This window comes from Halyomorpha halys, unplaced genomic scaffold (assembly GCF_000696795.3).
Source record: "Halyomorpha halys isolate HHAL.00 unplaced genomic scaffold, Hhal_1.1 Scaffold90.1, whole genome shotgun sequence".
NCBI lineage: Eukaryota > Metazoa > Arthropoda > Insecta > Hemiptera > Pentatomidae > Halyomorpha > Halyomorpha halys.
In genome coordinates, this window is record NW_027109220.1 from 958,620 (window position 1) to 971,186 (window position 12,567).

The 12,567-nt window shown below is 35.0% G+C and overlaps 1 long non-coding RNA gene across 2 annotated transcripts in view; it reads left to right on the forward strand.

The window, feature by feature from the left end:
* The window catches only part of LOC106677174 (uncharacterized), a 28,411-nt gene that overhangs the window by 12,193 nt on the left and 3,651 nt on the right, over window positions 1-12,567 (forward strand). Inside the window, exons 1-2 of one of the 2 annotated variants that reach the window (XR_010843430.1) lie at window positions 1,177-1,232; window positions 11,621-12,417. This is a non-coding gene — a long non-coding RNA (uncharacterized lncRNA). Of the gene's footprint in view, window positions 1-1,176; window positions 1,233-11,620; window positions 12,418-12,567 lie in introns of those variants that run through there. The other variant, XR_010843431.1, reaches the window with a different exon arrangement.

The following is a 12,567-nucleotide window of genomic DNA, read 5'->3' on the forward strand; positions in this document are numbered from 1 at the left end:
AGCATGGCCTTAGTATCCGCAGTTTTAAACTGTTCATTTTTATTATTGAAATCATTTACCTCCTGTTCTGATGCTCCAGTAGCTACAGGCTTAGGGCATGTTAACTTCCCTGTGACAACTCTCCACTAGGAAAACTCCATAGAAGTATCAGAATCTTAAGTTTCTACGTCGCCCAGTTGCTTTTTCCTTCAAGATCACCAATGTTAATCTTTAGATCCATCTCGTTTTCCGAAAAACTTCGTTACGAAAACAATATACGGGTACACTATCACTTCAATAACCGAACTGACTTTTTATCTCCGAAATTACTGTGCTGGGCCCATAACCTATTGAAGTAAATGGGTTAAATAAAAACTAGCAGAGCCGATAAAATTTGAATATAATTATAAAAGGCACATTACATAAAAGCACATAGCAAAACACCACGAGGGCAAGAGCATGGTTAAACGACTTAGTCCGTTGTGGGAGGTAGGTTACAATCAGCAGTGTTGCCAGTGTCAACCGCACAAATCTTTCAATGAAGATAAATTGATAGATAAACACAATAAAGCAATTTATCTCAACAGTTCCCATACCATAGAAGTCTGTGGACTTTTATTTATTATTTCTACCTTCCCCTGCCTTACAAGCAATACAGGTGTGCAGCAGCAGTTCTATGTTACATATCCATCGCTTATTAATCACTTACATACATAAATTTGTGTTTTTATGTAAGTGCTTTGATATGATTTTTTTTTTTCAAAAGAACCGTTATTTATGTGTGAGAAACAAAATTTACTGTAGTATTAGAGGAAAATAAACGGCGCATCACGGTAATTCTAAGGTGATGGAATTAAAGGAGGAAAATTATTATTATTAATTAATCATAGATATATTAGACTGAAAATATTTAATACGAGTTTTGGATATATCCATTATTGTTACAACAAATATGGTAATTATGAATTTAATAATTATTGCACCACATTTTATAGTTCTGATGAAACTAATTTCGAAAATTATGTTAAAAATAATAATAATTATAATATTATAAAATTTTTCCTTTCACTATAATAACATAAAGCTAAACATAAATTCATAAGAAGGCAGGTAGCCTGATTTAGGAAGGGTAGGGGTATAGGGGGGAGAGTGGGGAAAGTGGGCATGCGCGGATATGGCGGCGAGCTCGCCCCATTGTATTCAGGAGCACTTTCAGATCGTCTTGCGGTTGAGAAGGGCGGATCGTAATCACGGTGAGTTTAATTCATTTAAAATTTTTTTTTTTCATTTTAATGACATTTAGTTCTATGTATTAAAGATTTAAGTTGTAGTAATAGAATTATAAATTTAAATGTGTAATAATTGAGTGATTCCGTTGAATTATAGAATGATGGGTAGATAGTCGATTATATCTTCCTTTTTATATAATATTTATTTGATTTTAATATATAGATACTGTCTTTACTTTTTATTGAGCATTTGTTTCATTATGAGGAAGGTTGGAGCTTGAAAATGGGGAATCATATCCACAATATTTCAAGGTCGTTTTTGTCTTATAATGTTTTAAGTATAGCCGATATAGCGTCATTTAGAGCAGTAGTTTCCATATTATAGAAGTCTGAGGACTTTTATTTATTTATTTCCACCTTCCCCTGCCTTTCAAGCAATACAGGTGTGCAGTAGCAGTTCGATGTTACATATCCATTATCCAACTACTGCTAATAAATCAATTTATAATTAATAATTCACTAAGTTTTCTTATAGCTTTCATCAGTTTCCAGTCTTCTGCGCGTCTTCCGTCAGCAGGCATTCCAGGGGCTGGTCTTCTCCTTTGACGGATATTGAAGGGGCTTGGTCCAATAATTGTTGGTCCAATAATTCCACCCGTATACAAATTCTTTGTAATAGGAGTAGTTTTCTTCGCTTACTAGTTGAGGGAAGTCATACTCTTTGAGGACGTTGAGTCCGGTTTCCCTCTGCAATCTGGCCCATAATGCATCAAAGGTGATACAGTCTATGATGATGTGCTCGGCAGTCTCCGGAACACCACAACTAGGGTATAGGGGGTCGATATCCATCCCATGGCCATGAAGCTTGGCTCGAAATCCCCCATTCCCCGAGAGAAATTAGGAGGACCCACTTTGCTTCCATCCGTGACCGAACGGTGGGGAAATATTTCCTTAAGGTAGCACCTTTTGGGCTTGTCATCCAACGCCGGTTCCATTCTTCGGTGGTGTCCTCCCAGAGGTCTGTGGACTACTAAGCCGGAAATTTAACCATTTCCAGCCCATCTCAACCTATCTCCAACTTGGGGTAAAGGGTGTCTGTCCCCTATGTATTTGTATTCCCCGTACTATAATATCACTATCAGATGCCGCTACTACAGGAGTAATCATTTTACAACGAATATTTTTTAAGGGTACATGTAAGATGAATACATGAAAGATTCCCGCTCCACTCAAACTGTTTCATGTCGAAGGTCCTTTTTGCTGGATTTTCACTTGTATCTTTAAAATGTTTCGATATAAATGTTTTAATGAAAAACTAAAACTGACAGCATTTCCTTTAAAAAGGTTCAAATATGGCCGCTAAGTCCATTTTAGAGAAAAAGTTAGCGTAACATCCTAGGCATATACCATCATAAACTCAGTGAATCTTCCTGTGTCTCTTCGAAATATCTTATGACTGCAATAATTCCCCATAAAATATATAGGTAAGTAAAGTAAAAATCGACTCTTAAAATGATAGTTATAGCTATCTATAGTTATAGCTGGGTAGCTCTGTGTATTTTATATTTTAGAATTTTCCTTCAATGTTGTTTTTAACATGACCACACAATAAGAGCTTCATTGTCCAAAATAAGTGCTTCAGTACTGCTTTTTTTTTTAGTTGCTCATTAGTCAGCTTAAACTATCGCTTCCATTGTTCGTTGACTCAGCTTTAGGAATGTTTCAATGTTGGTTTTGTTTGCTCGTGATAAACAAATCAATCATTTTATATCAATCATTATTAATATTTTTCATTATAGGTATCACTAAACATTCGTTGTTAATAAGAATTTTTATTGGTTGGTATGAATGAGTATTCATTCCGGTACTGAAGTATTATTTAATGTTTAAATTTTTGGAAGTGTATGTATAAACATCCTTCATATATATTTTCATGGATAATTTATTAAAAACATTTGTTTTCGACGACATGCGGTAGTTGATAAATGGCAGAAAGAACAATTTTTTTCAAGATATTGGAAACATCACCCTGTTGCCCATATTTATATAAATAGTTTCTTTACTTAAAATATTTTACTAATTTAACCCAATATATTTTAATTATTACACTTGTTACAAAGCTTTCAAATCCAATTATGGAATAATTTACGATTTTTTGTTTATTTATTGACATTTACAACTGTATTTACATAATAATACACCTAGTAAATTTGATTTAAGGTTATAATGGTATGATATAGGCATGTAGAGAAACTTCTAATAGGTAGGACAATAATAAGAATTTGACATTAGAAGGTCTCGAGGTCATCTTCATGTTCTTTTCAGCTGCCTCGGAGAATTGTCAGGAATGGAAGGGAAAGCAAGATTAGAAACTAGTGGGTTTGGGTGGTAAGGGAGTTTATAATGGAAGGATTGATGTCTCGTTCAGGCTAGATCGGTTGCATATAGAACATTAAGGTATTATAAATGATTTTATTGGGGACAAAGTAGAGAGTTGTGAGGATTTAATGAATGATTTTGGATTGTAAGGATTGGATAAGAGAGGAATTCAAAGGTTTAGTGGAACCCCAAAGCTCTACTCCGTATGTCCAGATAGGCCTTATTATAGTCGTGTAAATCAGTCTTTTGTAATGGATTGGCACGGATTTTGACCGTTTGTCTAGTAAGTGAAGTGATAGTCTGAATCGACATGCAGTTTCCTGCCGTTTTAGTCTTTTTTGAGGATTCCAATTTATTCGTTTATCCAAGTGCAGCCCAAGATAGCAGATCTGTTGGACAGAGGTAACAGCAACATTATTAAAGGATATTGTAGGGTAGTCGGTAGCATATGGGACATTGAGGTCCTGATGGATGACTTGATTTGTGACATTAAGGATTTTACGAAGGACTGTAAGGATTGGATTCGGGATGAATTTGACTGAGAGGTCTGGTGATAGGAATGGGAGTTCTCAGGCCCTTGATGTCGAGATTGCTGGTTCCTGGTGACTTCAGAGTATGGTTGCGGTCTTCTGTATTCCCGGCGATGATGATTTGAGACGGTTGAGACCGAAGGTTGTAGCTGATTGAGTTGAGTTATATTTTTCTCTAATTCTGGAAAACTGGCGAAATTACCAACTTCAGGAGGTACCTGCGTGCGATTCTTCTCCTCATGAGTTTTTAATGCCCTATTGTGGGTCCTTTGATTGTGTAAGTTTGTATAGACCTCGCACCCTCTGTAGTTCGCCGGATGGTCTTTCGTGCACAGTGCACATTTGGCTGGTTCATCCCGTGATTTTTGGCAGGTGTTTGATTCATGGAGGCCGGCACATTTAACGCACCTGGCTTGGTGATGGCAGTAGCTCTTGGTGTGTTCTAGGTTTTGATAGTCACTGCACTATTGTAGATTACTGTCTGGGCTGCTCAAAGCGTACTGTTGAGTCTTGTTACTTGAAATATTTCACTATTGTTCCGTGCAGGCAATGACTGTAATATGAAGAACAGTGGCAGTGGAAAAAAATTTTCAATGGGGTTTAGTACGCAAACAATATTTCGGACGTTATGTCCTATTTCCTCTAAGCTACTTTTTATTTCGCTTGTGGAAGTTGTTGAATGTAGGTCTCTTAAGACCACTCTGTACTTTTTCATCGAGAAGTTGGTAGCAATGAATGTTGTAGTGTTTTGAATTAAAATAATTTATTAAAAATTTGTTATGTTCCTTCGTGGTAGTATTTATTTTTATATCTTTTACTCTTGAGAAACAACGGAAATTCGTCTGCCCGATCATATTTGCAATTTCCTTACTAAAGGAAACGAAATTTTTGATGTTCGTGACGTAAATAAGTGTTAGGACATAAATTGGCTCCGGTTCTGAGAATGTAACCGGGTTCGAAGTATCTCCTGGTTGATTGTTAGCGGCAACAATATTGTTACTGGTAGAAGTAGATGGTAAAGTAGTTACCCCTGTTGTGGCTACAGTGGTCTTACTGCGATTTTTGGTTGACTTGTCAACTGGTTGTTTAGGTTTGGCTTTTTTTTTCTTATTAGGTGAAGTTTCCGCGGAGCCGGGGGCAATGTTTCGGATTCTCTTTTGGAGGGTTTGTCTTTTTAAATATTCCGAGTCTGTTTCGCTTATTTCTGATACTGCTGTCCCCTCTTTGGAATTTTCGCAGGACATATTCCTGTCTAGCTCCATACATTTATTCATTTCGATTGAAAAATTAAATTAAAAAATACCACTCAATTTAGAATATATATAGTCTTTGGGTTGGAATTTAGGACCCACTGGAGACAGATTGTTGGCACACAGAGCCTTGGCAATGAAATAGTTCGATAAGATAAGACCCCCCTAAGGGTAATACCGGCCACCTAGTCAGCTCAGACAAACGGTCACCAATTTATAACTTCTGAATGTTAATAAATTGTCACTCACCTCACTTTCCGTGAATGTATAAATGTTCTACTGTTTATAAACTCGCTCTCAGCTAATTTTAAGAGTAGATATCGCTATATTATCCAAAACCCGAACCTTACTCCGTCCAACTGCACCTTGGCTTACTACGGAAACAAAGGAAATGATAAAACAAAGAGAAGCACCTAGACGGAAATTTCGTCGAACCCGCCTTTCTGCAGATTATACACATTTTAAACTTCTCCGCAATGCTACCCAATTAGCAATTCGACGTGCTAAATCCCTTCACATTCATTACGCACTCTCCAATGCTCCTGATCCCAAATCCAAGTGGAAAATACTCCGAAATTTATCCTTACCAGAATCCAATTTTTTCAGCTCTTCCGATAACACCTGAAGATCTCAACAACCATTTCACATGCCCATCAACCTTTCCTGAAATTCCAAATAACACCTTCAATCCTGAAAACTTCTTTTTTTTCCACATATCTTACGAAGAACTACTATCCAGCCTTCTGAGATCCCATACCAACGATCATGGACTTGTCTTCCAGTTCTTATTCCCGACCTCTATCATATATACAATTTTCAAAATGCCACATTTCCTTCTCATTGGAAAACCGCTTTAGTTCGACCATTTAATAAAATCCCAAATCCTTCTTCACCTAATGACTTCCGCCCTATTTCTCTCCTCTCCAACCTTTCAAAACCGCTAGAACGCCTTGTTCAAAACCACTCTCAAACTTTCTTAATCCCCTCCAGTCCGGCTTTCGACCTGGCCATTCAACACAATCCGCTCTGCTTAAAATAACTCACGACCTCCAAACTGCCATGGAACACCAAAACCTAACTATCCTCATCCTACTGGATTTCTCAAAAGCATTTGATATGGTTGACCAAAACATCCTTCTTACCAAACTACGAAATCTTCCTCTATCCAACAGTGCTTTGCGCTGGTTTCAATCCTTCCATCCGATCGTTCCCAGTACGCGGTGGTTCCTGATAAACCTCCATCAACGACCATCAACAACCTCCATCGTCCCCTCATCTGTGGCATCCCTCAGGGTTCATCGCTATCCCCTACTCTTTTCACAATCTACATCAATGACCTTCTCATCCTTCTCAACATTCTCAATACCATTTGTACGCAGTATGTATGATTTCCAAATTTAGCTTTCCTTCCCAACTTCTGACCTATTAGTTGCTACGGAGAAGATCCAGGAAGACTTGAATAGAATTAGCCAGTGGGCACAAAAAAACAAGCTTAAGTTGAATGCAGAGAAGACTAAGGTAATCGTAATAGGATCCAATCACCTCCTGAAAACTATTCCTCATATTCCAACCTTATTCCTAAACAACAATCGAATACAATCCCATCCATACGTTAAAAACCTTGGTGTCACTATAGACCAAACTCTGTCCTGGAAAAACCACGTCTCCGATATTGCTCGTCGTACCTTTTCCACCCTGAAGTGTTTAAATTATCTTCGTCACCTACTTCCTTTTGGAACCCGCAGGCTCCTGGTTACTTCCTTAATATTCCCCCATTTTGACTATTGCTGTGTGGTTTACGGGGGTGTCTCTGGGGATCTCGAAGCAAAATTAAAACGGTTAAATAATTGCTTTATACGATTCATCTTTGGAGTCCCCAGAGACGCCTCTGTCACCCGATTTTATGAAGAGTTGAGGTGGCTTAGCCCCTCCTTCCGTCGTACGTATTTCCTTGCATCCTTTCTCTATCAAGTTATCCAATCCCGCCGTCCATCGTACATCTCAGATATCCTTTAATTTAAGTCCTCAGTGCATTCCCGCAATACCCGCTCACGGCCCTCAGACTTATATGTAACTGCCTATCGAACCGCAGCCTTTGGTTGATCTTTTCTCATCCGTTCCTCTTCCCTATGGAATTCTATTCCCTCCTTTATTCGTATTTCTAACACCCTTCCAATCTTCAAATCCCGTATCTTCGACTACCTTCTGTCCTCCCAATTCCGGAAGGATAACAATTGAAAGTTTCAAAAAAGCTTTATATCTTTTCTGTATTTTATGTCTTAGATCTTCGTTTATAATTGTAGATATGTACACTAGCAGAAATTATATCTTTTCATTTATTACTTTTTAGTTTAATTGTATTTGATTTTTTAAATTTTTTTTCCTTTTATTTACTATCAGAAGTCATCTATGTTATATGATATGACAAGTGGTTTAATTTTATTTGTTTTATCATTATTTTATATATTCTGTTAATTATGGTTGTTTAATTGTATATTTTTTAAATTCACTGTATTATTTTATTTTATGACATCTTGTAATTTCATCTCTATTTTGTAATTTACTCTAAGGCTCTAAAGCCTAATTTTGACACCTGTAAATTATTCTAAAGGGGTCAATTCCAGAATAAATAAAGATTATTATTATTATTATATTGCCTAGATGAGAAGAAAACAAAGGCAGAGTGATACGAGCACTGAACTACAGTTGCCGCCACACCCGGGCACGAGAGAGTTTATTAAATTTTTTTTTATCGTACAGCATTAATGGTAGAAACATTTGAAAGCTTATATCTTAAAGCAAATTTATTTTGTAATTATGATGAAATCAAAATTTTTTTTCTTTACTCGACAGACCGAGCTTGGAAATGTTTTTCAACCACTGTATGACTGTCATTATTGCATAAATGTACTCTTAAATTCTCAGGAGTTTCGATTTCTCGTGATAGGACTTAATATTATCTTTCTTATGGAATATTTTTATATTATCAAAATATTAAGTTAGTTTTTTTTTTTTTTAAATCTGGTGCAGTATGGACTCAGGGGACCTCAAAGCGTGTATTTCCGTCGAAAACTCGTATTGGAGATTTTTCCCTCACTATATATTCCGTATATAGATAAGTGAAAGTTAAAACATTTACCAATGCCGTTTTTCCATGTTTTAATGTCATTATTATCTTGGTTCATTTTTTCATTAATATATTTTTTAGTTTCTCTTATATACATTTCTAGCTAATTTATGTACGGTATTTTACACACAAATCCGTTTTGATATTTATTTTCTAATCTGTACAAAGTATTACATATGTTATATGTAACTGTATATATAAACCTCAATTTCCCCCATAGATGAAAACCTTTTAAAAATATTTTACAGCTGTAATTTACAAAATCATCCTCAAACTTAAAAAGTAGAGTACCCGGTCCTTCGTCCATTGGTATAAGAGTTTTTGCTACCCTCTCTTCTGGAATAAGCCTTCTAATTCCTCTCGTATCCAATCCTTACAATCCAAAATCCTTCATAAAATCCTCAATGATCCTTACTTTGTAACTAATAAAATTATCCATAAAGATATTAATGTTCCATACGTAATCGATCTAGCCCAAACTGAATATCAATTCTTCCATTATAACCACCAAAACCCACCAGTTTCTAAACTTGCATCCTCTTCCATTTCAATCCTCCGAGGTGCCTGAAAAGATCTGAAAAGAAGTTGGCCTTGAGACTTTCTAATGTAGAAACGCTATTAGAATGCTACCAATGGGTGGTTTCTCTACATGCCTGTTTCATACCATTATGATCTTATATTAAATTTACTAAATGCATTTTTATGTAAATGTTAATAAATAAATTTTTAAAAGAAGTTTTAGGTAGCTTAATCTTTTTATTGTTTCATTTGTTTAGGCAGTATCTTGAAACAGAGCCTGATATAGTATATACATGTTTTGGTTTTTACTTCTATCTGCACGAATTAAAAAATATTTAGGTGAAAATATAAGTTTTATAATAGTTTTAGGTAGCTTAATCTTTTTATTGTTTCATTTGTTTAGGCAGTATCTTTAAACATAGCCTGATGTAGTATATACATGTTTTGGTTTTTACTTCTATCTGCACGAATTAAAAAATATTTAGGTGAAAATATAAGCTCTTTACGATCATCGATCAAAATAAATATTTCTAAACTAACTGCAGTTGTTAAATAATATATAAAATCTATCAATAATGGAAAATATAATGCCACAGTGTCAAATGTATAATGGTGCTGTCATGACAATTTTGTAACACTAGCTCTGGGGTTAACAGTACGAGTAGTGGCGGCAAAGCTAATTTCACTTTAAAACGGGACACTTTACTTCCATGATAGCCACTATTGTAAAAAATATGGTAGTTGCACTTTCTACAATTAATCTAAATTAACTTCTTATAAAAATTGTAAATTAAAAAAAAATATTTGATTAAATAATCATTTCAGAAACAGTTATTTCATTAATAATGAAGCAGCCTGCAGTGACGGACTGTGATGCGGGTTTTGTATAGTTAAAATTTTGATAAGCTTGTAATAAAATAAACTATTGAACAGATTTATGCCAAACTTTCTTAATTGTACTTTTAATAGCTAATCTATCGTTCAAAAGTTGTTGCACTCAGATCTGTTACACACATACCCTATTATTACATACGAATCTAATATCCTTTCTTCTCATAAAATTAAATCTTGAACATTTTTAGCAATATTTCGGCAGTTACTTTCAACTATTTTTCAAAAGGATATATTAGACTTTAAAAAAAAAATAAAATAAATACACTCGTTGAAACAATACAAATACAAAAAATAGACCTATTAAATTAGTAACTTCCTGAAACGTTACAACTAATCTTAATAGTTAATAATTGAAATTATTATTTTTTTAAAAATATTATTTATTTACTACTACAAGCAATCCAGATCAAATGTGCTATAATTTTATTAACTATTTTATCCTTCTGTTGGTCGAACTCTAATGTATGACTTATGTAGTAATCTGTTATCAGAATATTTTATGCAGGCGTGAAATAATAAGTTCCAAGATATTTTTCTTTTAGCCTCCTAAAGGTAGCTCTCAACCAATAAATTTCTGTATAATAAGTTATAAAATAATATTTAAGAATTGTTAGGTAATTTATTAATTGTCATTGATATTTTTATTACATAAAATAATTATATTAGTCCTTAAATCGCCAAGCTGTAGTTTATTCCTTTTTATTATTACATCATTATTGTTATTTGTAGTTCTATTTCAATTATAAAAAATAAAGTTACCTCCGCTTCCCCTCCCCGTTATTACACTCCTGGTGAAACATTTTTTAATTAATTCATCTATTGACTTCACTTGGAAGTGATTAATAAGAAAATGGCAATTCCTTGGCTTTTGTTTTGAAATGTGTGTAAGTTGTTCCGTTTAGTTGGATTATCTATTGGCGACAGGTCAAAAAAAGAAGATGTAGAATACTATTAGAGTGCTACCAATGGGTAGTTTCTCTACAAGCCTGTATCATACTTTTATCATGCTCCTAGGTATTTAATGCAACTAATACAGTTCAAGAATCGACTGCAATTTCGTTTTGTAATTACATTACATATCTTCTCCTCTGTTATTACATAGGCAGTTCAATACAACTTTTGTTATAAAGATTAATAAATAAGTACATAAAAAAAAGTGTAAATAAAAAAAATAATACTAATAAAAACATAGTGAAAGTCAAATCCAAATCGTGAACTCTCTGAAGAATGCCAATTATTGAGCCTACTACTTTTAGAATCAATTTGATTTGATGAAAGCCGATTCCATCACAAAGGAACGTGTTCAAAAATCCTTGTCTTAGCATAGAGTGACCGTTTGGGATTCGTATCCGACAAGTGACTGTCTTACACACCTCGAGTGATAGTTAGCCTATAAACAGTAGTTGTTTCTAACGTGAACATCGTTAGCTTGGTTCTTGTTAAAGATTCACAGCTCTAATAATATTAAAATTTATTTATAAGATTATTTCTGTGTGCCCGTGCCTCTTGATTGTCTAGATACTAGCCCTTAGACAAAGTCAATACTTGTTAAATTAATCCGTATATATGTTAAATTTATTTATATATTTTAACCATGGGGCATCACGTTTTATTCATAGGTCTGAGGAAAGTCCCTTTATTAAAAATGCATTTTTAATTTTATAATGTGTATATATGTAATGTGTATGTAATAATGATGTATATTTTTTTCAGATTTAAAAATGGAAGATAAAAAACCTAAAAAAAAATTAGAGAAGCACTCAATGGTTCGTCGTAGTCAATTAAAAGCTACCAAACCAATAATCGGTCAGAAAAAAAACAAAAAAATCAATAAATCAAAAAAGAAACGGGTTAGTTTCAATCTACCCCCCTCCAATGCCAGGGAAAGTAATGAACTTCCAAGACCAGGCCCATCCCGTGAGCCGGAAGAACCAACTTTGAGCCCAGCAAGAGAAACTGAGTCTTCTGGGACTAGTTCAGCAGTACCAGGAGCATCTGATTCGATCAATTCAGGTGGTTTTTCTAGCACTCAATCAGTGAACCGTCCTGTACCTTTGTACAACATCGCCAATCCTCTGCCACGGTTCGGATTTCTTCCTTGGCAAGCCTCTTTGCCTTTTACCACACCCAGGATTCCCCCCATGCTAATTCCACCTCTCGTCCCACAACCTAGGATTCCGGCTGGAATTATAAGATTGTCTTACTTCAATTTTAGAAGACCGTTGTATAGAACGCCAAATCGCCAAGATGGTACCTCTCAATCACCTTCAAATAACTTACAAGATACATCAAGCAGCTCCGAACTACCTTCACGTAGTTACAATTTTGTAGGTCCCTCTTATATAAATCCGAATAACCTTCCTCAACGCCCTAGACCGTTGTTTTATAGAACTCTCTTTTTTCCACATCTCGCACCAGGTATACCCCCAAACCATCATGCTCAGCGGTCAGATTATCAAGAAACACCTCCTCCATCTACTATGTCGGAATCAGAAGAGGACTAAGCCAAGGTATGAAGATAATATTGTTGATAGTTGTTCTTTACTGTTCTAATTACTGATCAATTAAGCCTCTCTTTTCAACAATTTATTTTGATTCTTTTTTAACGTTTATTGTTGTATTGCTCTCTCTCTCTCTCTCTCTCTCTCTCTCTCTCTCTC